This window comes from Vidua macroura, chromosome 13 (genome assembly GCF_024509145.1).
Source record: "Vidua macroura isolate BioBank_ID:100142 chromosome 13, ASM2450914v1, whole genome shotgun sequence".
Taxonomy (NCBI): domain Eukaryota; kingdom Metazoa; phylum Chordata; class Aves; order Passeriformes; family Viduidae; genus Vidua; species Vidua macroura.
The window spans coordinates 19,917,262-19,944,410 of NC_071583.1; the positions used below are offsets into that span (position 1 = coordinate 19,917,262).

Here is a 27,149-nt window from a genome sequence, read left to right on the forward strand (position 1 = left end):
CTCAGGCTCACCTGTGAAATTTCTGATAAGCAGCAGACACATTGACTGCATTTCAGTGTTCATTGTAAAGTTACAATTGGAAAACACACCACTCCTTCATATTTTCAAAAATTTGGTGCCTTAATACAGAAAAGGAAGAACACTGTGTGTGGAATTTTATCTTTAAAAGTTCCTTATCTTACCAGATATATATATGGTATTCTGTGCTTGAATTGGGTTCCTCTGCTGCAGTCATCTCTGGTAGCTGAATAAATCGGTGCACAATGCTTTCAAAAGATGCAATTATTAATCATGAGCTGTTTATAAATGGACTGTAAATATGGCTGGTCATGTAGGCTATCACAAAAATTATACAGGAGCTAGAGACATGTCAGGGGCTGAGGAGCTGGAGTCTGACAGCTGAAGAGTGTTTGAACTACCAATAAATAACTCATGGAGGGAGAGAGAGAGGCTGCAAATCCTAGAAAATATTTTTTTTTTTTTTGGCAAGAGGTTTCCGGAGGAAAATTGGTTTGACCTTTATAAAAAAGATAGATCTACATTTCACCAAACCATTTTAGTGTTAAAAGCCATTTCATCTGTTTACATTTGCTTTGAGTATTTTCTCATGAAGTGCAGAGCTGTGCTGCAGATGACCAAGATGCACAATCTCTCAGTATTTCTTTACAGACACAAGCAGAGGCAGTTGAAGTCTGGGTTCGACTGTGTGGGAGTTAAAGAGGAAAGTACTGTTGATATGTGTATATGTAAATCTCTTTATTCTGCACTGCATGGTGATGATTTAACAGGTTTCTCCTGCCACCAAGGATTGGATTAACTCCTTCTCCTTGCAGAGAGAGGCTGGTAAGGCAACTTCTGGAGCTTTTTACCACCAAATATCCCGAACCCAGCATTCCCAGGCCAGTTTACAACTGGAAGTCGCTAATGTGTAAGCACAGCACTGAATTTAGAGAGGAATACAGGCTTGTTCCTTCTTCAGGTTTCATGAGCTTGTCTTGTTTTTTGCCAGTTCAAGGCAAACAATAGCCTTCATTGTCCTGAAGATAAAATCTGGGAGAGACTGTGTCTGAGAGGAATGAGGCTCCTAATGAAGCATGTGATGGTTGAGTTGTCAGCTAATTATCTTTTCCCTCTGTTACCTAATAGAATTCTGCAACACTGGGATTTAAGGTTTGTCAAGTTTTGCTGTCTTTCACTCTAAACCTGGACACGTCTGCCAAGGCCAACAGTGAAATGAGCATCTTAATAAATCTCCAGTGAGCAGCCTGAGTTATTTATATTGGATGAACAAGGCTGCAAGTAGAACTGGGGTATCTTTTGGGTTGCTGGAGTTGGGAGTGCTTTAAGGGTTGAATACTTTCATATTCAGCTTTAGCTGTGGGAATGTTTGAGCCTGAGACATGAAAGAATGCAGACCTTTAAAATATGGTATGTGAGAAAAATGTATGATTTAGTGTTTCTATTTCCATAGAGGAAATAGCAATGCTCTGCTTGAACCAAATGATAAATTTCCTTTAAACTTAGTCATATGATGATCAGGGAAACAAATTCCCTCTCAACCTCTGTCAAAGAAGCTGAAGGCAAAGTTGGGTGTCTTAAAGCCACCTGTTACCTACAGGACATGGTTCCATTATTCATTGAGAGGAGGGTTGAACTTTTCTTCTTTAGAAAGGCTTTTTTAAACAGGCCTAAAATAAGAGATAAAATGTTGTCAAATTCATAAAAAATTATCAGACTCTGGATTGGGTTTGTGGTTGCTGCGCTGTCAGACCAATTGTAAGCATGGCTCAGTCTTAGACAAACATGCAGCTTTTCCTTCAACAGAGAAGTGAGGGGCAGTATCATCAGTGTTATGAACAGTTTCCAGGTGTTCCCCAGAGACGTGGGCAGGGCCTTCCTAGTTCCCATGGCAACACTAGAAAAACTACTAACTCTAGCTAAGTACCGATACTGAAATGCTAATTAGCTAATTGCTCTGTTTGTTTTCTCTAAACTACCTGGAGATAACTGGCCTCCCACCCCTCCACGCTGCCACTCTGGGACTAACATGCAAATAAAAACCTCCTAGGATCATGGGAGTATTTTTAGGAGATAAAGAGGAATAAAAATCAAAAACTGAACACAGTAGAGTGTGCCCTAGCTGAGGAAGAGGGAAACACATCCCCTGATTGACTTTTAACCATCGCCATCATCTAAGAAAGAACAGACTACATTAGGCTCTGAGAAGCAGGGAGATAGGGACAGAGAGCCCTGGTGCTGCCACCACGGAAGGAGTGGGGACAGCTGTTGTTCTGGACTTCAGCAACAGACTCTGCACACCACGCCTCCTCATCCTTGGGCCATCGGTGTGCCACAAGGAAAGGAGAAAGGACAGCTGCTGCTCGGGACTCCAGTGACGGACTCTGCACGCCGCCTTCCTTTCGGCTGCCTTGGAAAGCTACGACTGCGGGGGCGAGCTCTGCGTCGAGCCCCCTGCCCAGCTGATCTTTTTAATAAAGAGCTGAACATTAATAAAGGCGTTAGCCCTGTTCATTTCAATCAGTGTTTCTGCTTTTGAGCTGCTTGACTCTCTTTGAAATTGCAGAATCCCAGAACAGTTTGGGTTGGAAGGACCTCAAAGCTCATCCAGTGCCATCCCCTGCCATGGGCAGGGACACCTTCCACTGTCCCATAGTGCTCTAAGACACGTCCAGCCTGGCCTTGAAGTGCATGAGGTTCAACATGTAATAAATACATCTTTCCAAACTCATGTCATACAGGAACGTGGCAGGAAAAGGCCATTTTGGTTCTTCTGTGACCATGAAATGCATCTTGAGCTCTCTGTGTAGCACTAAACAGGGGAGTACCTGGGAAAAACCTTTGATAGGACAAGGAGAATAGTGCAGAATCATCCCTGGGTGCAATCAGGGCTTGGAATAAATACAGCTAAAGCAATAATTATTACAGTTGCCTTTATATCTCTTAAGCCTGGGGCAAAAAAAAGATCTTTGGGTGCTGTTTAGAGTTTAAAAGTGTGAGGGGGATGCAAAGGGAATTTGTGGCCAGGTAGGTGCTCCATGTTGGAGCTTGTGGAGCAGTCTGGGCTCTGCTCAGGATCACCATCTGCAGCACTGCAAGCAGCTAGAGCCCACAGGGAAGAGTCCTGCTGACAGTGACTGCCAGGAGTCAGCAGGACTGGTTTCAGACAGGTTTCCTCCTGGTTTTTATGAGGAATGCTTCAGTCCAGTTTGATTTTGAATTAGGGAGACTCAGTTACATTGTGTTGAAGCAGATGTTCAATTTCCAGTGACCCACTTAAAACTTGATCCCACTAAAGTGTTCCTTATTCCTCAGCTCTGTGGGGTGATCTGTATGCTGAGAGTCAGAAATGTCTTTCTGTGGGCTACAGCAGGAGCAGGCAGAAGTTTCTATGGATGATCCTCTTAGGAATGTGCAGTCCTGGATTAGCATCACCTCATAAGACTGCAGGTTTATTGAACAGGTACGGTAATGTTGTAAGAGATGTGGTATTAAAATGAAGTTGTTTAAAATTTTATTGCATTTACAACAGATTAAGTGCTCTGCAATGAACAACCCATAAGTCCTTAGTTTAACAAGTGGTGAGCTACTGTGTAAATCCTGAGCCCTTTCTTGGTCCATTTCATTATGCAACATAATTGTGTGGCCAGGCTTGTTTCCAGGAAATGTCCTCTCTGGTGCTGTGGCAATCTCACCATCATCAGGCTCTCCCTGTAGGGAAGAGTGAGAAAACATGGCAGTGGGAGAGGTGACCAGTGTTTACAAGCAGCTGATTGGAATTCCAGCTGCTTTGGTGGGGTTGCATAACCTTGGAGTGGGAAATGCAGTGCCCTGAGGAGAAGGCGATGCCAGCAAGCCTCTCCATGGGAATGCTGTCAGATGAAGTGTTGACATTGTGTGCATGGTCACATTTAAACTCTCCAGTCTGTCCTTGCTGAGTTCCTTGCTTATGCAGAAGGGCCTAGTGGGTTTATATTGTAATTGGAGTACATGTCTCCTGAATGTGTGTTGAATTTGGAAGTCTGATGTGGCTCAATTAAAATGTGATTAGGTTTTCTGTCTCCACTGTAGAGCTGTAAGTGCTCTGGAGAACTGTTTAATGTTGAAGGCTGGCCTGCTGCTTCTGGCTGAAATGCAGCTCCAAATACGCAATGCTCTGAGAAATTCCAGGACTCCCACTAGGTCAAAAAATTTTCTCTCAGCTCTAGCATTTAATCAAGTTTCCTAGTAACATGTCTCCATGTATCACAAGCCTTATTGCTTGGAAAGCCACCAACTTTGCAATGAACTGAAGAGTTTTTGTTACGTGTACTGGATGACATTCTCTAGGTAGAGAGGTCTGATTAAACCAATTTCCATCCCTTCTGGTTTCAGACAGCATTTGTGTTAGATGCTCCTGTTTTACTCTGTGTTACATGCTTTGGGTGAGATTAATTTAGTTACATTGAATGTTTAGTCTAATTCTATTAATTACAGTATTTTTAATCAACTTAACCTGGGATAGTATGTCCAGGATCCAGTCACTTAAATCTGGGCTGAAGCAGAAATGAGCTATACTTTCAGAAGTGTACTTGGCATAAATCAAAACATTGTGGACAGGACAGGCGATCCCTAAAAACCCATGAGCTAGTCATGTTGTGGTGACCATGCTGACTGGGACTCGATGTCTCAGTTCAGTACAGCACAGCTTCGGGAGAATTGTGCCAAGCTGGTCTTACTATGGACTGTCACTTTCCTGAGGAAAATACAGAAAGGTTCACTTTACCCAAAGTTAGACCTGCAGGGTCCCTGTGCTCTGGTCTGAAACTGGCTGACAGCAGGGCTGAAGTCTCACCCACACCTTTCCTGGCTTTGGCACTTTTGATTAAATTTTTCAGAGATAGTCCAATAAATTCTTTAATGACTCATTTTAGAAAAGAACAGTGTGATTTGCATGTGGAGCCAAAAACCTCTTTCTTTGTTTACCTGCCCAAAGACATTGATAATACAGTAGTTTTATACTAAAAAAGGGCACTAATGTTCCATGGAGTCTCCCTGTACTCAGTATTTATGATGACCAGGGAAACAAATTCCCTCTCAACCCCTGTCAAAAGAAGCTGAGGGCAAAGTTTATGATGTGCTGGATCCCCTATACCCCACTTATTCTAGATGTGTTCAATTTGAGCTGATTTCTGCAGTCTTCACAATGAGTGGCTTGATATTCTTTTATTTCAAGAGACTCTTGGGGGCCAGAGTTAGAACACTCCATATTGTGGGCCTCCCAGCAGCTTCTCCATGTGGTGAAGACTTGTCCATGCCTGTCCTGTTCCCACAGCAGCGCTGTGTTTACACTGGGAGGTATCTCTGTGTCCTCGTGGCTTCTTAAAGAAAGAAAAGGTCCTAACCTTGCAAATGGGACATCAGAATGTGCTGGCTGGGACCCAAATTTCTGAAAATATTTGGGCACTCTAGGTTTATTTTAGTGCATGTTAAGCACCTTGGTGGCTTCCTGGAGCACACCTGGCCTGAGTGGCCAAGGGCTGTGCAGGAGGTGCCTGGGGGGCTCATCACTCCATGCCCAGAGCTGTAACCACTGGAGGACAGTGCTTCATTATTGCTGAGGAAATGAATCACTGCACGTGTGAAATGCAGATGATGGGGGTTGCCTGAATTGCTTCTTGGATAAGATGGATTTTTGTATTTTGCACTGTCACTGTGACAGTGCTGCCATATGCTCAGGTTCTGCTTTGAGCTGAATTGGTGCCCAAAGGCAGCTGTGCTGCCCTGCCCCAGGTGACAGTGAACACCTGAGCTCCTTGCTCAGTGCCTCGAGGGCAGCAGAGCAACTCTGGAAGACCCTGCATAATTTAGAGCTGAGTGTCGGCTGGCGGAGAGTCTGGATGGGAAACCACACAAGGAACAGCTGAGGGCACTTGGTTCGCTCAGCTGGAGAAGGGAAGATTGAGGTCAGACCAGGGGCTGCAGCTCCTGCGGAGGGGCATCTCCAATCTCTGCTCTCTGAGACAGGGACAGCACTTGGGGAACAGCTGGAGCTGGGCCAGGGGGGTCAGGTTCCAGAGGATTTAAATTCTAATGATCAAATTCCAGGTTAAGATGAGTAAATGCATTGGGATCCTTTAGCAGTAAGTCACAGTGGCATTGTTTAGATGCTGAAAAGATAAACCAAAAATCACTAATTTAGTAATATTTTAGAAATTCTTTTAGGTGTCTGCCTTTTAATATCTTTTGATGTGTACTTTTAAAGTGATTTATCCATGCATTTATAAATTTCTCTTTTGCTTTAAAAAAAGCAGAACTAGGTATTTTATATTTGGAATCCTCATAATTGTTCTTGGAATTTTTATTTGGATGAGGATTTTGGCATGGATGATACTTTATTAAACAGTCCCAGGTCTGGATCTCATTCATCACAGCTCTTGAAAAGAAATGTCCCTTGGCTTTCAGATAGGGCCATGGAATTTTTCAAAGGAGGAACTGGATCTATAACATTTAAATATAAGTTCTTTTAAATATGCAGAGCTTCCATAAGGATCAGGTTTGTACACATTGCATTAATTGTAAATGTAAATTTAAAATCTATTACAGGCAATGCATTATAGAATAACAGAATCTCAGAATGGTTTGGGTTTGGAAAGGGACCTTAAAGCCCATCCACTCCCACCCCTGCCCTGCCATGGGTAGGGACACCTTCCACTGTCCCAGGGTGCTCCCAGCCCTGTCCAACCCGGGCTTGGACACTTCCAGGGATCCAGGGGCAGCCACAGCTGCTCTGGACAACCTATGCCAGGGCCTCACCTTTATATTATGTGGATTTTAAATATGCCAGAATTTGCGAAATAAACTGATTTCCTCGAATTAATTCTGTTCTGATCAGGCATGAATTGAAACCAAAGTTATTCCTGGCAGATGTTTGTCCTTGCAGAGTTTGCAGCGGGGTACTCACCACAGACCCCCCCCCCCCCCCCCCCCCGGCTGGGGCTGGCCCTGAGCTGGGCTTTGGGCAAAGGGGAAGCACAAAGACGAGGGTGAGGGGGGAGCAGACAGGGTCCTGGACTGCCCAGTGTGAAAGTTTTTGTGTGTGTCTGATCTCAATGACTCCAGTCCTGAGAACGTGTTTATGAGCTGTGCTCTGTTCCGCTGCACCTCAGAGCTACTCCTGGTGAGCAGAGTGAAGCTCAGACATACATCTTGTCATGTTCAGGGCTTGTGACTAGGCTGGAGTGTGGTTGCTGTCTAAAGCAATTTGCTTTTTGGCATTATAAAGTGCACTTTTGGGTTGTATCAAAGTAACTGAGCTCATATTAGCAAAGCCTGACAGTTCTAACATGGAGCCTTTAGATTTGCACCATCTTTTGCCTTGGGCCTGACCTAAATCCCAGGCATTTAGGGACAAGAAATGAATTTGTCTTGTCTCTGTTCAGACCAAATTCCTCGCTTGTGCTGAGTGCACCATTAATGGAGCCAGCAGTGGTCGTGTCTGCCTGAGACTGTAATAAATTGCATTTATTAATGGCAGATTGTATAAACTTCAGCCAAGTCTTTATCAGCACTTAGGCCAGACACCAGATAAACAGTTGGCTGCAAGTCTGTGGTCTAAGAAAATTGCACATGAACCTTGAACTCAGTACTGTGGTTTAAACACTTTAAGAAATGAGCTGGCTGCTCAGCAGTGTAAACTGGACGCTCCTTGAAGCCCAAGCAAGGCTGCTGTGCCACATCTGCTGAGGATCCCACTCTTGGCTCTCCATGGGACTGTCCTGGCTGGTGTCCCTGCAGGATGAGGATGAGCAGAGCTGGGGCTGCCCAGAGCCCACGCATGTCTGGTGCTGCCCCATGTACTTGGCTGTGCCTCATGCTTTACTCCTTGGGATGAGCTTCCCTTCACATCTGGCCTGACATTCCCTCTCAGAAGAGCTGGCCCTTTGCTGCCAGTTGCACTCCAGGAAATTCCCTGCTGCTGGGAAGAGATTCCCTGCTCAGGACATGCCAGAGCTCCCAGGGACTGTGCTCCCAAATGGAAGCAAAGTGACAACACATGTATGTCATGTTTACTAGGGGGGCTGGAGCAGCTCTGGTGAAGTCAGGGAGAGCAGTGCAGTTTTCCTAAGGTTTTTTTTTACCAAGTCTTTGAAATCCTTTTTGACATCTGCTCTTTATTACACAACAATATAACTGTCCTTTTAGGAAAAGAGATGTTTTTCATTATTCATTTCTAAGTTAACAGACACATTTCCAAGGGCCTACAGTAACTGTGAGGGCTTTGCTTTCAGGTGATTTGGCCATACAGCTGAGTCAAACTCCAACACTGTTTTCTGTTCCATGTCTGCATTTACCTTGGTGACAAGTGAAAACAGGTTTTTATCAGAGAGCCAGGGTTTGGTTTTTATTAAAGAAATAGCGTGACTCTTTCTGAATCAAGGACATAAAACTCTGGGAGGAAATCTGAACCTCACAGCTGCTCACATCCCAACATCATCAGCACAAGGATCTTGTTTTTTCTTTGTAGGGACAACATCGCTGCTTTTCACTTTCCCATCCCAGGGATCACATGGAGTTTTCTTCTTTTACATCCAAGTCAAAAAAAAATAAAAAATAAACGTTGTAGGGTTTTAAATCAAAAGTAATATGTAAGGATGTTAAGGCAGAGTGATGGAGCACCAAAAAGATGACGTCTGTTTCCCCTTTCATGCCAGACTGTGTTCCCTGTATTTGTGTTTCTGGAACAGCAGCACAGGGCTGGGGCACCTTTCTGGGAGCAGGATGCTGTAAAGGGGCAGTGCTGTAAGGGCAGTGGGAACCAGTCCTGCTCTGACTCTCACGTAATTCTTGCAACACCGTCTGTATTTACACACCAGGGAAAATGATCCACACACCTATTTTTGATTTTTGTTATGCTTGACTCCAAATTAGGTCTGCATCAAACTGATTTTAAAGACTGTAGCACATCTGCACTTTCAAGGGATAGTAAAGCCAGTGCTGCACTCTGAGAAATAAGTCCACAGTCTGAGTTGTTGATGTCATTTCACTAATTTGCGGCTCATTCTGCTGCTGCTGCTGCTGCTGCTGCTGGTATCATAGAACATTTCCCTTTTTTTTCCTCCCCCAAGTAAAATGGTGCCATTCAGCTTCTGGAGAAAAGAACTGTCAAAGGTGCTGTTTTGGCAGTCATGGAGGCAGAGGTGGGGGAGAGGAAGATATGCCCTGGAGGGATGCTCTGGTGGGCTCCAGCATTTAAACAAGCTACTTTGATACAGGGACTGGGCCATTTTCAATACTAAATGGCTGCATTAAATGGTTTTCCAGGCCTTATGCTGGCAAGAAAGCTTTTAGAGCCCATGGGAGTTTAGCCTCCATGAGAAAGGCAGCATCAGTTCCTGTGCAAGGTGAGACACTGTGGGAGGGGCCCCTGGGCTCCCCTGGGAGCTTACACCAGTAGAAGTGAATTTTATCTATCAGATGTTTTGCCCTCCCTGATCTATGTCAGTCAACAGTTGGTCTACTGCCCTGTTCCAGAAAGTTCATTGTTCTCGTTACCCCTATTGGTTCTTTCTGTAAAGCCACTCCTTTCCCCTCTCTCCATTGGTTCTGTGTATGTTACTCCCTCCTTGTTCCTCCTTTTGGCCTTTCCCCTATTGGTTCGTTTGTACCACGACCACTCCTACCCCTCCACTGTTGTGTGCCCCGGCCCTGCCTTCCCTCGGCTCTCTCAGCGTCTGTCTCCTTTCTGAGAGGTTGTCTCCCTCTCCCTCTCCTAGCTCCCTCGCCCTCTGCTTCTCCTGCAATAAAACCCTCATGGAATAAGGCAGCCTGAGCATCCTCCTGTTTCTCTGGTGGAGCTATCCATAATTATCTGGGCACCTGTGGATTAGCCAGCTGTGGACCACCCTGCTGGACCGGGTCTGCAGGCGCTTAATGAGACACAGCATTCCAAAGCTCAACTTGTGCTTAGAGAAGCCACCAGCCTCCAGTAAGCAAGGCCAGAAAGCTTCTCCAGTCCTGCTGAGCGGCTGTGGCAGAGCTGTTGTGCTCTGCAGCAGCTCCATGGCAGCGCAGCAGCCGCAGGAGAGGGCTCAGGACAGGCTTGGGGGGAGCGGGGCGGCAGGAAGCTGAGAGAAGCCCCTGCTCTAGAACTGAGGCAGTTTGTGCAGAAGCAAACCAAGATGGTGACTTGAAGAGATTGCCACTGTGCTCAAAGTTTGCCTCTGAAGACTGAGAGGTGAGCTTGTCAGAAGTCCCAGAACACATCAGGAAAAAGGTTTTATGTTAGTAGTTGTGATTAGGCACAAGTCTCCAGTGGGAAAAGAGCCTCTGAAGCAGGCTGTGAGTCTTAGGGTGTCTTAGTTCTTAGTAGAGTAGAGATTACCAATGAAATGCAATTGTATTTTTTATTCTAGAAGCGTAAAAATGTTCTAAGTTTTTCTGAATTCTAAAACTACTTTGAAAAATATAGAACAGTTCTGGGGAAAGGGACGAAATATTTGGAGAATTTTCTATGAAAAATATTCCTAAATCTAGCAAAATGAAAAATAAACATAGTGGCTGCTGGTCTCAGCAACCTGATGCCCAGCTGCTGCCTGCCCAGCACTGGCTGTGCCCAGACAAGCAGCTTTGCCAGTGCTGGTGGTAGCAGCCAGGGACCAGAGCTGAAGCACCAAGGTGTTGCTCAAGCCCTTCCCTGGCAGGAGGGGCCCACCTTCAGTCCTGGCCAGACATCAGGGTCAGCACTCTCGGAGACAGAGGGTCCTGTTCTGGGTGGTGGCAGCATGTCCCCCCCAATCAGTGGGTAATGCAGCCGTGGCAGGGACAATGGACACTGGCACGGACATGCAAGATGACAGGTCCTGTTCTCCCTGACTGAGCTGTTTGGCTGGTCTTTTGAAGCTGCAGAGGCGGTCCTGTGGAGAGAGGAATGGCTGAGGCCCCAGCTGCCAGTGGCACACTGGGACCCTCCTGCACAGCAGGGCCCAGAGCTGGCAAGGCTCCCCAGCCCAGCTGGAGCTGCTGGCACACCTTGGCCCAGCTGGACAGCTGCCCCTCAAGGCCCCGGCGAGCAGGGCACGGCTCTGGGCAGGCTCCCTGGCCAGGAGCGGGCCCCAGAGCGCGACTGCCTTGCAAGGGCAATCTCGTCCCTGCTCTTTCTCCTCCCTACCTTGCCTCACCTCTGCCCTGTGCCCCTGCTCTTGTCCAGGCAGCCTCAGTGGGAGCCAGCACTGGCTGCAGCCCCAGCGGGCCCCCCAGGACAAGGCCCAGCAATTAAGAGGCCAATGAAAGCACTGGGCAGCAGCAGAACCCTCAGCAGAGTTCTTTGGACAACCACAGACTGGCCACAACTCCACTGCAGCCTCTCGGGGAATGTTTCCCATCTATATTAGACTTGTAAAAGAAGCTGTTTGAGGGAAAGAGGATAAAAACACTCACTGTATTATCTTCCAGAAGCACCAGATTCCAACACAGAACAACAGGAAGAAAAGACAAAAAAAAAGCACATCTGCCATTAACTGCAGCAAACAGCGTGCTTCCCAATGGCAACCCCTTCCGATGCCCTTCTGGGAATCTGGAACAGGTGCTGTGGTGCTGGCTGCATCTGTGGGAGCAACGGGGAGCGTGAGCCCGCGCTGTGCTGCACTGCTGAGCTGGCAGCACGGTGCATACGGCCAAACCCATCCCTGAGCAGCCCCTGCCAGCCCTGGCCCTCCCTGCCCTGGGACAGCTCCCCCAGCCCCAGGGGACAGAGTCAGGCCCTGTCAGGAGCCAGTGCAGCCCCTGCCCAGTCAGGAGCCAGGGCTGGCTCTGGCCCTGGGCTCGCAGCAGGGCTCCCTCTCGGGGCTGCTCCCGTGCCTTGGGCCTCTGGGCACTCAGGGCCAGCTCCGGGAGCAGCTGCAGCGGGAGGGGCGTTGGTGCGCGAGTCCCGATTCCCCGGGGCTCTGAACGAGCTCCAGAGGCCTGGAAGCCGAGGCGCCTCCAGCTTTGGCTGCTGCCGGGCCGTGCAAGGGCAGGGCCTGGGGGAAGAGCTGCTGCCACACAGCCCCGCCGAGGGCTGAGCCCTGCTGAGCCTGGCACAGCAATTACCTCCTGTGCCTGTGCCCGTGCCTGGCATTGCCTTCCTTCCTGCAGCAGAGCTTGCCACTGAGCCACTGCTGCCTCCGGGATGTGCCTCCTTCTGCTGAGATTTTTCGTCCATCACTTGTCAAAGGAAGAGGGACAGCTGGATCAGATGGAACTATCTACCATTCAGGGAGGTGGCATTTTCATGAGACAATGCTTTTCAAAGTCATGGTTAAGGATCAGAAAAACATATGGGTTTTTGGGACTGGGCCAGTGCCCTCCCACCTCCAAACAGCTGCCAGGCCTGTGCAGAAGTCGTGAGGAGATGGCGCAGGGCGAGGGCACACACGTGCATGGTTCTGCCCTGGCACCTGCAGCGATGCCCCCCTGGCTGAGCTTTGGGCTCTGAGCTGGCAGCTCTCCCAGGGGGAAAGGCCTTGACCTACCCTCAGCATCTCCCAGAGGCTCAATCCTGAATGTGGATTGGGAAGCCAGATCACTTTCACCAACAGGGTTATCTGCAAAGAGAGGCAGCACAGAACAGCTCCTGTGTCTCTGCTGAAGATTCTCCTTCAGGCCAGAGTGGCAGAGAGTGCCCCTGGGTGATTGGTGGCCTCCAAGGCACTCGCTCAGCTCTGCCTCCCACTCAGGAGCAGGGGCAGGGGGAGCACGTGCCTGCGGCGGCCCCACACTGGGATGGAAGGAGCCCCTTGCTGGGCAGTCGGGGCAGAAAGGACTCCCTGGAGCTGCCAGCAGCTCTAAACCCAGCCCCAGCCAGGGCCAGGCCTTGGCAGCAGCAGCAGCAGCCGCAGGAGCAGCTCAGGCTCCCTGGGGCCGGCAAAGGAGCTGTGAAAGGCTCAGCCCCGGGGCACAGCCCTGGGCCCGGCCCCTTCCCTCTCTGCTCTTCTCCCTGGCTGCACAGAGCACACGGAAGGACACACTGGCATTGCACATGGGAGGAAGATGGACAGCCAAATGCTCCTTCCTCCCACTGACAGTGATTCTGTGGGATCACTCAGGGCTCTAGAAGGGAGCAGGGCAGGTTTTCCTGATCTCAACAACCTTAAGGTAAATGGCACATGAGTGAGGTCTTGCCACACTGACACTGATTATTCTCTCAGGAAAAGGGACATTGAGAACTTGCCTGCAGAATTTTCCATGGATTTCAAACTGTCTTGTGCTAGGCCTCCCAGAGAAGCCATGTCACGATCCCAATCTAGAGAGAAGCACAGATCAGAAGCATTCCCATGGTGTGCAGGGCTCTCCCTCTGCCTCAGGGAACTGGGCACTGCAAGGGGGTGGGCTAAGGCCGTGGGAGCCCGATGTCAATGGACATGGCCAAAGATGCACAGGGGCCTGGCTGGGGAGCTCTGGGCTGGCTCCTGGTCACTCTCCACACTCTTTGCAGGCCCTGTGCAACATGCCTGGAGGGGTGGCTGCTCCTGCCCAGGGCCCATGGTGGTTCTCTCACTCCCACAGAGGATACCCTCACTAAATCCCTGGCGTAATCGGCAGCAGGCAGTGCCACAACTATCCCTTCTTGCCTATCTCTGCTCAGTGAGCTTAGACAGGCCAAGGAACAGTCAGACCCTCTCACACAGCTCAGGGCCTTGGGGAAGAGCTTCTGCCCCACAGCCTCACCGAGGGCTGAGCTCAGCAGAGCAATTACCTCCTGTGACTGTGCCCATGCCTGGAATTGCCTCCCTTCCTTCAGGAAATGCTGCCTTCCATAAAGCCTCTCTGTCCATCCCTGAGAAAGGAAGAGGCAGAGCTGGATCACATGGAACCATTACCCACGGGGGAGGTGGAAACTTCAGGAGGCAATACTTGTCAAACACATGGATAAGGATCAGGATAAGGCCCAGGCACATGGGGCTGTGACAGGCCTCTCTCTTTTCCAAACCACCACCCCTCCTGATCTACCCAAAGACTGGGAAATTGCAGGGGATCTCAGGTTGTGCACGGCCCATGGTGCAGTTTGAGCTCCCTGTCAGCTGCTGCCAAATGCCTTCCTGCAGCGGCTGGGGAGAAGCTGCAGCCAGGCCAGGCTGGGAAACAGCCCTGCAGGCCGTGAAAGCAGCAGCGGGACAGCCAGGCTGCCATGGATCCCTTCCCGCTGTGCCGGGCACGATGTGTCCAGATGTGCAGGGAACGCCCCCGGCTGCTGAGTCCCAGGGGTAGCCTGGGGGAAATGCACCCACCTTGTCCTGCCCGTTCCATTTCCCTCAACAGCTGCCCCATGCGTTTGGATGGTTCCTGGGCTTTCTTGTGTCCTTTAGCTTTGTTCTTTCCCACTGGAGGACCTTAGAGCAACAGAGTTCCATTTCCCAGGAATGGATCCCACAAAACCAGGGCTCAGCCTGTGGGCTCAGCAGGGACACACTACTCACCCCTGCGATGGGAGATGGGCTTGCGTGCAACATCCACCAAAGGAGCAGGAAAAGTCCTCCCTGCAGACACACCTGTAACCCAACAGCCACAGAAGCTTCTGTCATCTCTGCAGTTCTGCACGAGCAGCACTGAGCCGCAGGAGCGCTGAGGGGACGGCGCAGGGCGAGGGCACAGACGTGCATGGTTCTGTCCTGGCACCTGCAGCAATGCCCCCCTGGCCGAGCTTTGGGCTCTGAGCTGGCAGCTCTCCCAGGGGGAAAGGCCTTGACCTACCCTCAGCATCTCCCAGAGGCTCAATCCTGAATGTGGGTTGGGAAGCCAGATCGCTTTCACCAACAGGGTTATCTGCAAAGAAAGGCAGCACAGAACAGCTCCTGTGTCTCTGCTGAAGATTCTCCTTCAGGCCAGAGTGGCAGAGAGTGCCCCTGGGTGATTGGTGGCCTCCAAGGCACTCGCTCAGCTCTGCCTCCCACTCAGGAGCAGGGGCAGGGGGAGCACGTGCCTGTGGCGGCCCCACACTGGGATGGAAGGAGCCCCTTGCTGGGCAGTCGGGGCAGAAAGGACTCCCTGGAGCTGCCAGCAGCTCTAAACCCAGCCCCAGCCAGGGCCAGGCCTTGGCAGCAGCAGCAGCAGGAGCAGCTCAGGCTCCCTGGGGCCGGCAAAGGAGCTGTGAAAGGCTCAGCCCCGGGGCACAGCCCTGGGCCCGGCCCCTTCCCTCTCTGCTCTTCTCCCTGGCTGCACAGAGCACACGGAAGGACACACTGGCATTGCACATGGGAGGAAGATGGACAGCCAAGTGCTCCTTCCTCCCACTGACAGTGATCCTGTGGGATCGCTCAGGGCTCCAGGACAAGGCTTCTGGAATTCAACAACCTGCCTATTCTTAAGCAAAGTGGCACAAGTGTGAGCTTGTGCCACATTGACTGATTATACTCTAAGTAAAAATGGACTTTGAGAACTTGGCTACAGCTTGTGCCAAGGTCTTCAAACTGTGACCACGCGGGAAATAAAACATTCTCAGGCTCACAAGCAAAGTGTGCCTCTCTCGTCCCTTTGCTTCCTCTCAGCGTGAAGCTACTAAAGCTGCGTACCCACGCCGGAGCGCTCAGCACTAGCAGGGAGGCGAACGCCATAGCCCTGGAGCGCCTGTGCACACGGCGGCTACGGCCTCACCAAAAGGCAGTGCTAGCTGGGCATCCCGGCTGCCTGAGGCCGTAGCGGACCAAAGCCACAAGGAACTCGTATGAACTTTTTGGGCAGGCCAGGGCCCTCCCTTCTCCAAACCACCACCCCTCCTTAGCTGCCTGGGGACCAGGAAATTGCAGGGGATCTCAGGGTGTGCATGGCCCATGGTGCAGTTTGGGCTCCCTGTCAGCTGCTGCCAAATGCCTTCCTGCAGTGGCTGGGGAGAAGCTGCAGCCAGGCCAGGCTGGGAAACAGCCCTGCAGGCCGTGAAAGCAGCAGCGGGGCAGCCAGGCTGCCATGGATCCCTTCCCGCTGTGCCGGGCACGGTGTGTCCAGATGTGCAGGGAACGCCCCCGGCTGCTGAGTCCCAGGGGAAGGCTGAGGGAAATGCACCCACCTTGTCCTGCGTGTTCCATTTCCCTCAACAGCTGTCCCATGCGTTTGGATGGTTCCTGGGCTTTCTTGTGTCCTTTAGCTTTGTTCTTTCCCACTGGAGGACCTTAGAGCAACAGAGTTCCATTTCCCAGGAATGGATCCCACAAAACCAGGGCTCAGCCTGTGGGCTCAGCAGGGACACACTACTCACCCCTGCGATGGGAGCTGGGCTTGCGTGCAACATCCACCAAAGGAGCAGGAAAAGTCCTCCCTGCAGACACACCTGTAACCCAACAGCCACAGGAGCTTCTGTCATCTCTGCAGATCTGCACGGGCAGCACTGAGCCGCAGGAGCGCTGAGGGGATGGCGCAGGGCGAGGGCACAGACGTGCATGGTTCTGTCCTGGCACCTGCAGCGATGCCCCCCTGGCCGAGCTTTGGGCTCTGAGCTGGCAGCTCTCCCAGGGGGAAAGGCCTTGACCTACCCTCAGCATCTCCCAGAGGCTCAATCCTGAATGTGGGTTGGGAAGCCAGATCGCTTTCACCAACAGGGTTATCTGCAAAGAAAGGCAGCACAGAACAGCTCCTGTGTCTCTGCTGAAGATTCTCCTTCAGGCCAGAGTGGCAGAGAGTGCCCCTGGGTGATTGGTGGCCTCCAAGGCACTCGCTCAGCTCTGCCTCCCACTCAGGAGCAGGGGCAGGGGGAGCACGTGCCTGTGGTGGCCCCACACTGGGATGGAAGGAGCCCCTTGCTGGGCAGTCGGGGCAGAAAGGACTCCCTGGAGCTGCCAGCAGCTCTAAACCCAGCCCCAGCCAGGGCCAGGCCTTGGCAGCAGCAGCAGCAGGAGCAGCTCAGGCTCCCTGGGGCCGGCAAAGGAGCTGTGAAAGGCTCAGCCCCGGGGCACAGCCCTGGGCCCGGCCCCTTCCCTCTCTGCTCTTCTCCCTGGCTGCACAGAGCACACAGAAGGACACACTGGCATTGCACATGGGAGGAAGATGGACAGCCAAATGCTCCTTCCTCCCACTGACAGTGATCCTGTGGGATCGCTCAGGGCTCCAGGACAAGGCTTCTGGAATTCAACAACCTGCCTATTCTTAAGCAAAGTGGCACAAATGTGAGCTTGTGCCACATTGACTGATTATACTCTAAGTAAAAATGGACTTTGAGAACTTGGCTACAGCTTGTGCCAAGGTCTTCAAACTGTGACCCAGAAGGACAAGCAGGGAATCCATGTCATGATCCCAGTCTAGAAGGGAGCATAAAACAGAACTGCTTCCATGGTGTGCTGGGATCCCCTTTTGCCTCAGGGAACTGGGCACTGCAAGGGGGTCGGCTAAGGCCATGGGAGCCTGATGTCAATGGGCATGGCCAAAGATGCACAAAGGCCTGGGCAGCTCAGGGCTGGCTCCTGCTCACTCTCCATCCTTTTTGCAGGCCCTGTGCAACATCCCTGGAGGGGTGGCTGGAGTAGCCCAAGGGCCCTGGGGCCCTCTCCCTCCCACAGAGGGAAACGTCCCTAAAGCCCTAGGGATAACTGCAGCACGAATGCCAGAACCATTCCTTCCCTCCTGCACTCCCTCTCTTGGGACAGCTTCCTCAGCCCAAGGGGACATAGCCAGTCCCTCTCAGGACACACTGGAGCCTTCCTTGCTCCTGACCTCTGCCCTTTCCCCACCATGGGCTCCCCGTGCAGTCTCTCCCAGGTTTCGGGATGTGTCTCCCACGGAGGGACCCCAGCAAGACTGCTCAGTACCCGAGTGCCCTGAGCCTGCTCGGGATAATTCCTCTGGGCTGTGCCGATCTTGTCTGGGCTGTGCCCGCACTGCGAAGGAGCAGAAATGGCAGCTCAAACCTCAGCAGGGCTCAGGCCCAGAGGCTCAGCAATCCAAGTTGGCTACCACAGGAGCTCTTACATGTCAATCTCGTAGCCACTCCCTGATTCTTCTTGAAAGTTCTGTATCAGTCACCCCACCTTTGCAATGCTATTTGTCCCAGAACACCGTACCCACCTCTGTTATGTTCCCATAGTTGTTATGCTCTATGTCACTCCCCTGTTGTCTGTCCCTATCGGGCGAGGGGGTTTCCCACCCCTGTTCTCCCGCCCCCTATTTAACCTAATGCCCTCTCTTGTCCTGTCGCCATTTTGCCTTGCACCGACCTGGGGACGGTCGCCCTGCCCATCGCTGTGACCACGTGGGAAATAAAACATTCTCAGGCTCGCAAGCAAAGTGTGCCTCTCTCGTCCCTTTGCTTCCTCTCAGCGTGAAGCTACTAAAGCTGCGTACCCACGCCGGAGCGCTCAGCACTAGCAGGGAGGCGAACGCCATAGCCCTGGAGCGCCCGTGCACACGGCGGCTACGGCCTCACCAAAAGGCAGTGCTAGCTGGGCATCCCGGCTGCCTGAGGCCGTAGGCGGACCAAAGCCACAAGGAACTCGTATGAACTTTTTGGGCAGGCCAGGGCCCTCCCTTCTCCAAACCACCACCCCTCCTTAGCTGCCTGGGGACCAGGAAATTGCAGGGGATCTCAGGGTGTGCATGGCCCATGGTGCAGTTTGGGCTCCCTGTCAGCTGCTGCCAAATGCCTTCCTGCAGCGGCTGGGGAGAAGCTGCAGCCAGGCCAGGCTGGGAAACAGCCCTGCAGGCCGTGAAAGCAGCAGCGGGGCAGCCAGGCTGCCATGGATCCCTTCCCGCTGTGCCGGGCACGGTGTGTCCAGATGTGCAGGGAACGCCCCCGGCTGCTGAGTCCCAGGGGAAGGCTGAGGGAAATGCACCCACCTTGTCCTGCCTGTTCCATTTCCCTCAACAGCTGTCCCATGCGTTTGGATGGTTCCTGGGCTTTCTTGTGTCCTTTAGCTTTGTTCTTTCCCACTGGAGGACCTTAGAGCAACAGAGTTCCATTTCCCAGGAATGGATCCCACAAAACCAGGGCTCAGCCTGTGGGCTCAGCAGGGACACACTACTCACCCCTGCGATGGGAGCTGGGCTTGCGTGCAACATCCACCAAAGGAGCAGGAAAAGTCCTCCCTGCAGACACACCTGTAACCCAACAGCCACAGAAGCTTCTGTCATCTCTGCAGTTCTGCACGAGCAGCACTGAGCCGCAGGAGCGCTGAGGGGACGGCGCAGGGCGAGGGCACAGACGTGCATGGTTCTGTCCTGGCACCTGCAGCGATGCCCCCCTGGCCGAGCTTTGGGCTCTGAGCTGGCAGCTCTCCCAGGGGGAAAGGCCTTGACCTACCCTCAGCATCTCCCAGAGGCTCAATCCTGAATGTGGGTTGGGAAGCCAGATCGCTTTCACTAACAGGGTTGGCACTCGCTCAGCTCTGCCTCCCACTCAGGAGCAGGGGCAGGGGGAGCACGTGCCTGTGGCGGCCCCACACTGGGATGGAAGGAGCCCCTTGCTGGGCAGTCGGGGCAGAAAGGACTCCCTGGAGCTGCCAGCAGCTCTAAACCCAGCCCCAGCCAGGGCCAGGCCTTGGCAGCAGCAGCAGCAGCAGCAGGAGCAGCTCAGGCTCCCTGGGGCCGGCAAAGGAGCTGTGAAAGGCTCAGCCCCGGGGCACAGCCCTGGGCCCGGCCCCTTCCCTCTCTGCTCTTCTCCCTGGCTGCACAGAGCACACAGAAGGACACACTGGCATTGCACATGGGAGGAAGATGGACAGCCAAATGCTCCTTCCTCCCACTGACAGTGATCCTGTGGGATCGCTCAGGGCTCCAGGACAAGGCTTCCGGAATTCAACACCCTGCCTATTCTTAAGCAAAGTGGCACAAGTGCGAGCTCGTGCCACATTGACTGATTATACTCTAAGTAAAAATGGACTTTGAGAACTTGGCTACAGCTTGTGCCAAGGTCTTCAAACTGTGACCCAGAAGGACGAGCAGGGAATCCATGTCATGATCCCAGTCTAGAAGGGAGCATAAAACAGAACTGCTTCCATGGTGTGCTGGGATCCCCTTTTGCCTCAGGGAACTGGGCACTGCAAGGGGGTCGGCTAAGGCCATGGGAGCCTGATGTCAATGGGCATGGCCAAAGATGCACAAGGGCCTGGGCAGCTCAGGGCTGGCTCCTGCTCACTCTCCATCCTTTTTGCAGGCCCTGTGCAACATCCCTGGAGGGGTGGCTGGAGTAGCCCAAGGGCCCTGGGGCCCTCTCCCTCCCACAGAGGGAAACGTCCCTAAAGCCCTAGGGATAACTGCAGCACGAATGCCAGAACCATTCCTTCCCTCCTGCGCTCCCTCTCTTGGGACAGCTTCCTCAGCCCAAGGGGACATAGCCAGTCCCTCTCAGGACACACTGGAGCCTTCCTTGCTCCTGCCCTCTGCCCTTTCCCCACCATGGGCTCCCTGTGCAGTCTCTCCCAGGTTTCGGGATGTGTCTCCCACAGAGGGACCCCAGCAAGACTGCTCAGTACCCGAGTGCCCTGAGCCTGCTCGGGATAATTCCTCTGGGCTGTGCCGATCTTGTCTGGGCTGTGCCCGCACTGCGAAGGAGCAGAAATGGCAGCTCAAACCTCAGCAGGGCTCAGGCCCAGAGGCTCAGCAATCCAAGTTGGCTACCACAGGAGCTCTTACATGTCAATCTCGTAGCCACTCCCTGATTCTTCTTGAAAGTTCTGTATCAGTCACCCCACCTTTGCAATGCTATTTGTCCCAGAACACCGTACCCACCTCTGTTATGTTCCCATAGTTGTTATGCTCTATGTCACTCCCCTGTTGTCTGTCCCTATTGGGCGAGGGGGTTTCCCACCCCTGTTCTCCCGCCCCCTATTTAACCTAATGCCCTCTCTTGTCCTGTCGCCATTTTGCCTTGCACCGACCTGGGGACGGTCGCCCTGCCCATCGCTGTGACCACGCGGGAAATAAAACATTCTCAGGCTCGCAAGCAAAGCGTGCCTCTCTCGTCCCTTTGCTTCCTCTCAGCGTGAAGCTACTAAAGCTGCGTACCCACGCCGGAGCGCTCAGCACTAGCAGGGAGGCGAACGCCATAGCCCTGGAGCGCCCGTGCACACGGTGGCTACGGCCTCAGCAAAAGGCTGTGCTAGCTGGGCATCCCGGCTGCCTGAGGCCGTAGTGGACCAAAGCCACAAGGAACTCGTATGAACTTTTTGGGCAGGCCAGGGCCCTCCCTTCTCCAAACCACCACCCCTCCTTAGCTGCCTGGGGACCAGGAAATTGCAGGGGATCTCAGGGTGTGCATGGCCCATGGTGCAGTTTGGGCTCCCTGTCAGCTGCTGCCAAATGCCTTCCTGCAGCGGCTGGGGAGAAGCTGCAGCCAGGCCAGGCTGGGAAACAGCCCTGCAGGCCGTGAAAGCAGCAGCGGGGCAGCCAGGCTGCCATGGATCCCTTCCCGCTGTGCCGGGCACGGTGTGTCCAGATGTGCAGGGAACGCCCTCGGCTGCAGAGTCCCAGGGGAAGGCTGAGGGAAATGCACCCACCTTGTCCTGCCTGTTCCATTTCCCTCAACAGCTGTCCCATGCGTTTGGATGGTTCCTGGGCTTTCTTGTGTCCTTTAGCTTTGTTCTTTCCCGCTGGAGGACCTTAGAGCAACAGAGTTCCATTTCCCAGGAATGGATCCCACAAAACCAGGGCTCAGCCTGTGGGCTCAGCAGGGACACACTACTCACCCCTGCGATGGGAGCTGGGCTTGCGTGCAACATCCACCAAAGGAGCAGGAAAAGTCCTCCCTGCAGACACACCTGTAACCCAACAGCCACAGAAGCTTCTGTCATCTCTGCAGATCTGCACGGGCAGCACTGAGCCGCAGGAGCGCTGAGGGGACGGCGCAGGGCGAGGGCACAGACGTGCATGGTTCTGTCCTGGCACCTGCAGCGATGCCCCCCTGGCCGAGCTTTGGGCTCTGAGCTGGCAGCTCTCCCAGGGGGAAAGGCCTTGACCTACCCTCAGCATCTCCCAGAGGCTCAATCCTGAATGTGGGTTGGGAAGCCAGATCGCTTTCACCAACAGGGTTATCTGCAAAGAAAGGCAGCACAGAACAGCTCCTGTGTCTCTGCTGAAGATTCTCCTTCAGGCCAGAGTGGCAGAGAGTACCCCTGGGTGATTGGTGGCCTCCAAGGCACTCGCTCAGCTCTGCCTCCCACTCAGGAGCAGGGGCAGGGGGAGCACGTGCCTGTGGCAGCCCCACACTGGGATGGAAGGAGCCCCTTGCTGGGCAGTCGGGGCAGAAAGGACTCCCTGGAGCTGCCAGCAGCTCTAAACCCAGCCCCAGCCAGGGCCAGGCCTTGGCAGCAGCAGCAGGAGCAGCAGGAGCAGCTCAGGCTCCCTGGGGCCGGCAAAGGAGCTGTGAAAGGCTCAGCCCCGGGGCACAGCCCTGGGCCTGGCCCCTTCCCTCTCTGCTCTTCTCCCTGGCTGCACAGAGCACACAGAAGGACACACTGGCATTGCACATGGGAGGAAGATGGACAGCCAAATGCTCCTTCCTCCCACTGACAGTGATCCTGTGGGATCGCTCAGGGCTCCAGGACAAGGCTTCTGGAATTCAACACCCTGCCTATTCTTAAGCAAAGTGGCACAAGTGCGAGCTCGTGCCACATTGACTGATTATACTCTAAGTAAAAATGGACTTTGAGAACTTGGCTACAGCTTGTGCCAAGGTCTTCAAACTGTGACCCAGAAGGACGAGCAGGGAATCCATGTCATGATCCCAGTCTAGAAGGGAGCATAAAACAGAACTGCTTCCATGGTGTGCTGGGATCCCCTTTTGCCTCAGGGAACTGGGCACTGCAAGGGGGTCGGCTAAGGCCATGGGAGCCTGATGTCAATGGGCATGGCCAAAGATGTACAAGGGCCTGGGCAGCTCAGGGCTGGCTCCTGCTCACTCTCCATCCTTTTTGCAGGCCCTGTGCAACATCCCTGGAGGGGTGGCTGGAGTAGCCCAAGGGCCCTGGGGCCCTCTCCCTCCCACAGAGGGAAACGTCCCTAAAGCCCTAGGGATAACTGCAGCACGAATGCCAGAACCATTCCTTCCCTCCTGCGCTCCCTCTCTTGGGACAGCTTCCTCAGCCCAAGGGGACATAGCCAGTCCCTCTCAGGACACACTGGAGCCTTCCTTGCTCCTGCCCTCTGCCCTTTCCCCACCATGGGCTCCCTGTGCAGTCTCTCCCAGGTTTCGGGATGTGTCTCCCACAGAGGGACCCCAGCAAGACTGCTCAGTACCCGAGTGCCCTGAGCCTGCTCGGGATAATTCCTCTGGGCTGTGCCGATCTTGTCTGGGCTGTGCCCGCACTGCGAAGGAGCAGAAATGGCAGCTCAAACCTCAGCAGGGCTCAGGCCCAGAGGCTCAGCAATCCAAGTTGGCTACCACAGGAGCTCTTACATGTCAATCTCGTAGCCACTCCCTGATTCTTCTTGAAAGTTCTGTATCAGTCACCCCACCTTTGCAATGCTATTTGTTCCAGAACACCGTACCCACCTCTGTTATGTTCCCATAGTTGTTATGCTCTATGTCACTCCCCTGTTGTCTGTCCCTATCGGGCGAGGGGGTTTCCCACCCCTGTTCTCCCGCCCCCTATTTAACCTAATGCCCTCTCTTGTCCTGTCGCCATTTTGCCTTGCACCGACCTGGGGACGGTCGCCCTGCCCATCGCTGTGACCACGCGGGAAATAAAACATTCTCAGGCTCGCAAGCAAAGCGTGCCTCTCTCGTCCCTTTGCTTCCTCTCAGCGTGAAGCTACTAAAGCTGCGTACCCACGCCGGAGCGCTCAGCACTAGCAGGGAGGCGAACGCCATAGCCCTGGAGTGCCCGTGCACACGGCGGCTACGGCCTCACCAAAAGGCAGTGCTAGCTGGGCATCCCGGCTGCCTGAGGCCGTAGCGGACCAAAGCCACAAGGAACTCGTATGAACTTTTTGGGCAGGCCAGGGCCCTCCCTTCTCCAAACCACCACCCCTCCTTAGCTGCCTGGGGACCAGGAAATTGCAGGGGATCTCAGGGTGTGCATGGCCCATGGTGCAGTTTGGGCTCCCTGTCAGCTGCTGCCAAATGCCTTCCTGCAGAGGCTGGGGAGAAGCTGCAGCCAGGCCAGGCTGGGAAACAGCCCTGCAGGCCGTGAAAGCAGCAGCGGGGCAGCCAGGCTGCCATGGATCCCTTCCCGCTGTGCCGGGCACGGTGTGTCCAGATGTGCAGGGAACGCCCTCGGCTGCTGAGTCCCAGGGGAAGGCTGGGGGAAATGCACCCACCTTGTCCTGCCTGTTCCATTTCCCTCAACAGCTGCCCCATGTGTTTGGATGGTTCCTGGGCTTTCTGGTGTCCTTTAGCTTTGTTCTTTCCCGCTGGAGGACCTTAGAGCAACAGAGTTCCATTTCCCAGGAATGGATCCCACAAAACCAGGGCTCAGCCTGTGGGCTCAGCAGGGACACACTACTCACCCCTGCGATGGGAGCTGGGCTTGCGTGCCACATCCACCAAAGGACCTGGGAAAGTCCTCTCTGCTGACACACCTGTAACCCAACAGCCACAGAAGCTTCTGTCATCTCTGCAGATCTGCATGGGCAGCACTGAGCTGCAGAAGTGCTAAGGGGATGGTGCAGGGCGAGGGCACACACGTGCATGGTTCTGTCCTGGCACCTGCAGCGATGCCCCCCTGGCTGAGCTTTGGGCTCTGAGCTGGCAGCTCTCCCAGGGGGAAAGGCCTTGACCTACCCTCAGCATCTCCCAGAGGCTCAATCCTGAACGTGGGTTGGGAAGCCAGATCACTTTCACCAACAGGGTTATCTGCAAAGAAAGGCAGCACAGAACAGCTCCTGTGTCTCTGCTGACGATTCTCCTTCAGGCCAGAGTGGCAGAGAGTACCCCTGGGTGATTGGTGGCCTCCAAGGCACTCGCTCAGCTCTGCCTCCCACTCAGGAGGAGGGGCAGGGGGAGCACGTGCCTGTGGCAGCCCCACACTGGGATGGAAGGAGCCCCTTGCTGGGCAGTCGGGGCAGAAAGGACTCCCTGGAGCTGCCAGCAGCTCTAAACCCAGCCCCAGCCAGGGCCAGGCCTTGGCAGCAGCAACAGCAGGAGCAGCTCAGGCTCCCTGGGGCCGGCAAAGGAGCTGTGAAAGGCTCAGCCCCGGGGCACAGCCCTGGGCCCAGCCCCTTCCCTCTCTGCTCTTCTCCCTGGCTGCACAGAGCACACGGAAGGACACACTGGCATTGCACATGGGAGGAAGATGGACAGCCAAATGCTCCTTCCTCCCACTGACAGTGATCCTGTGGGATCACTCAGGGGTCTCGAAGGGAGCAGGGCAAATTTTTCGGAATCCATCAATCTTCAGATGAACTTAAGAGAATTGGCAGAAGAGAGCTCTTGCTTGATTGGCACTTGATTATTCTGTCAGGAAAGGTACATTGAGAACTTGCCTCCAGCATCTGCAAAGATCTTCAAAGCATCATTCACCAGCATTTCCAAATTATCCATGTCACGATCCCAATCTAGAAGGAAGCACAGATCAGAACCATTTCCATGGTGTGCTGGGATCTCCTTCTGCCTTAGAGAACTGGGCTCTGCAAGGAGGTCAGGTAAGGCTGTGGGAGCCAGGTGGCAAATGGACAAGGCCAAAGCTGCAGAGGGGCCTGTGGAGCTCAGGGCTGTCTCCTGGTCACAGTCCAGCCTCTTTAAGATTCTGTGCAACATCCCTGGAGAGGAAATAGGGCAGCCCCAGGCCCCTGGGGACTCTCTCCCTCTCTTTCCCCCAGGAAACACTCCCTCAAGCCCAGGGGAAAACCATCCCCCAGCGCTTCCTGGCGAGCAGGGAGCGCTCTCCCGGGAAAGGGGAGCCAGGCTGCCGGCTCACCTGCTCCCCGCGCTTGCAGTGGAGCAGCCTGGGCAGCCCTGGCAGGCAGGGCCACGGCCAGGAGGAGCGGGAGGAAGAGGCGTAGAGCAAGGGCCATGGTGCCTCGCCCTCTGCCAGTCCCGCAGCTCTTGCTGCCACCGCTGTCCTGACACCGCTGTCCCAATGTCAGCACCACTGCTGCCACCGCCGCTGCTGCTGCAACAGTTGTGCTCAAGGACTGACTGCTCGGTCCTTGTGGTGCTGAGCAGCCACGGGGCTCTGGCACCTCTGTGACCTCAGAGCCTGCTGTGACCTCAGCCTGCTGTGACCCCAGAGCCTGCTGTGACCTCATGGCATTGGCTGTACCCCCAGAGTGTACCCCCATCTGTACAAATGGACTGCCCTGATTGGAAATGTTTTGCTTTATTCAAGGGCCATTGCTCAGCAAAACCTTCAGGGACACAGGGTCTTGTTTCGCTGGTGGCAGCATCTGTAGAGCAACAAGCTGGTCATGCAGCTGTGACAGGGACATCTGGCATGGGCATGGAGATGGGAAATGTCAGGCAGATGTGTCCCAGACTGAGTAGTTTGGCCATTCTTTGAGTTCTTTGGCCCATTCAGAGAGGAAGCTGTTGAGAGAGGAGGTAGCTGAGGCCCCAGTTGCAGCTGGGACACTGTCCTGGGGTGACTTTCTGATGCTTGTATCCCCAATTGTCAGTTTAGCCCAGAAATAAGTTTTGCACCTTTAGGACTGGTTCCAAGAGTGAAGGAGGGGGGCGAGAAGGAATTTGTTATCAGAAACCGCACTTGCTCCCCTGCATCCTTCTCCTGGACTGTGTTGTCTGCGGCAGGGACAGACAGCGGGATAGAGCTCTCCTTTGCTTTTTAGTTAGCATTTAGCTAGCTGAGGCAGAGAATTTTGCTGGACTGTGGTTTTTCTTTTTTCGTGGAACTGTTTAACCTGATCTGGACTGAACACCCAGAAGAGCACCAGCAGCTCACACCTGTGGCCCAGCAGGCTGGGCCTGGGCTGCGGCATTTCCAGGCCCAGAGGGACTGACAAAAGAATGAGTGAGCAGAGCCACAGCCCACAAAGGGGACTTTCTGAGTTTGCCATTTCTTCTAAGCGGCGAGAGGTTTTATTGTTTAATATAGTTCATGTTTTTTTCTGATGGTGAATGCTTTGCCTGTTAAATAAAGAGGTTTTTTTCACTTTTCTCCAAAAAAATCTTTTTCTCAAACTAGCTGGGGGAGGGGCTGCTTGAATCTGTTTTCTAGGGAACCCCTTTGGAGGTGATCTCCCAAATTTACCCTAAACCAAGAAAAAAACAGGAGACCTACCTGCACAGCAGGAGCTTGCCA

General features: G+C 53.4%; 3 long non-coding RNA genes across 4 annotated transcripts; all 3 read right to left on the reverse strand.

The window, feature by feature from the left end:
- Positions 1 to 10,894: 10,894 nt before the first annotated feature.
- Positions 10,895 to 12,157, reverse strand: LOC128813962 (uncharacterized). Of its 2 annotated transcripts, XR_008439228.1 has the most exons (3): positions 12,088 to 12,157; positions 11,437 to 11,602; positions 10,895 to 10,913 (listed from the first exon to the last, which is right to left on the reverse strand). It is a non-coding gene; the product is annotated as an uncharacterized LOC128813962 (long non-coding RNA). The 2 variants fall into 2 exon arrangements; XR_008439227.1 differs by lacking the exon at positions 10,895 to 10,913 and having other exon boundaries at positions 11,359 to 11,602.
- Positions 12,158 to 16,144: 3,987 nt separating this feature from the next.
- LOC128813960 (uncharacterized) lies at positions 16,145 to 19,307 on the reverse strand. The gene is made up of 5 exons (XR_008439225.1): positions 19,256 to 19,307; positions 18,982 to 19,053; positions 18,793 to 18,894; positions 16,500 to 16,571; positions 16,145 to 16,297 (listed from the first exon to the last, which is right to left on the reverse strand). It is a non-coding gene; the product is annotated as an uncharacterized LOC128813960 (long non-coding RNA).
- A 2,137-nt stretch (positions 19,308 to 21,444) lies between these two features.
- Positions 21,445 to 24,691, reverse strand: LOC128813959 (uncharacterized). The gene is made up of 5 exons (XR_008439224.1): positions 24,674 to 24,691; positions 24,211 to 24,471; positions 21,913 to 21,984; positions 21,639 to 21,710; positions 21,445 to 21,551 (listed from the first exon to the last, which is right to left on the reverse strand). It is a non-coding gene; the product is annotated as an uncharacterized LOC128813959 (long non-coding RNA).
- Positions 24,692 to 27,149: the final 2,458 nt, after the last annotated feature.